The sequence below is a fragment of the Orycteropus afer genome, unplaced genomic scaffold (genome assembly GCF_000298275.1).
Source record: "Orycteropus afer afer isolate SDZICR_OR568_19922 unplaced genomic scaffold, OryAfe1.0 scaffold00500, whole genome shotgun sequence".
Lineage (NCBI taxonomy): Eukaryota > Metazoa > Chordata > Mammalia > Tubulidentata > Orycteropodidae > Orycteropus > Orycteropus afer.
Window position 1 is genome coordinate 1,671,195 of NW_006922087.1, and position 935 is coordinate 1,672,129.

Sequence of the window (935 nt, forward strand, 5' to 3'; positions counted from 1 at the left end):
GCTCTCACAGATTCCTGGGGCTTAAGAACACATTCTGCTTTCCAGCAATCCCAAGAACCCTCCAGACCTGCAAGACTGAAAAGGTACGACATTCCTCTTGTTACTCTTATACCCCACACCCACTTGGTGAATGGAGGTGCGACTATCCCCCACTCCCACCTTCTGGGCCCACAGAAACTCCATCACAGTATGTGTGCTCAGATGGAGCCTGCGTGCCCTGCCCTGTCCTCCACCAAGTTTTTTCTCTCTCTTTTTTTATTTTTATTTATTTTCTTTTTTGCTTTCTTTTTTTCTGGTGATTAGTTTGCTTGTATTTGTCTGTTTTAAAAAAACTATTATTATTAATATTTTTGTCCTTTTTACTATTATTCTTAATCTTCCCCTACCAGGTCTTAGTTTTCAGATTTTTTTTTTTTTTTCTTTTCCCTGTTCCCGGTTGAATTTTTTTTTTTTTTAAATTTAAGTCCCCCCCCCACCTCCTTTTTTCATGTGGTTAATCCCATTCCTTATTTTTATTTTTGAATTTTTCCCATTCTTTTTCTTTCATTATTCTCCTTCTCTACTTTTTTTCTCTTAAGGCCCTATCCCCAGATATTGCAGGTATTCCTGTTTTTTCTTCTTCTCTTTCCCTTTTTTCTTTTTTTTTCGTTACTGTTCCTGTGTGATTACATGCCATGTTTTTTGTCCATGTGCTTTTAGTTTTTTGAAGGTTATTCAACTATAATTTGTGTCTAATTGAGTGGGAGACAACAACAATCCCCATAAGACACAACTACACCCACACCACCTGCAACTTCACTTACTGAGTGAGAGCCATTACCTCCTTCTCCACCAACGGGCCCACGATAAAAAACCACCAAGAAGAGCAGAATCCCCCTTGACTGCTCTTCACAAACAGTTGAGATCTAAATACAACAACGCCATGATGCCTCGGA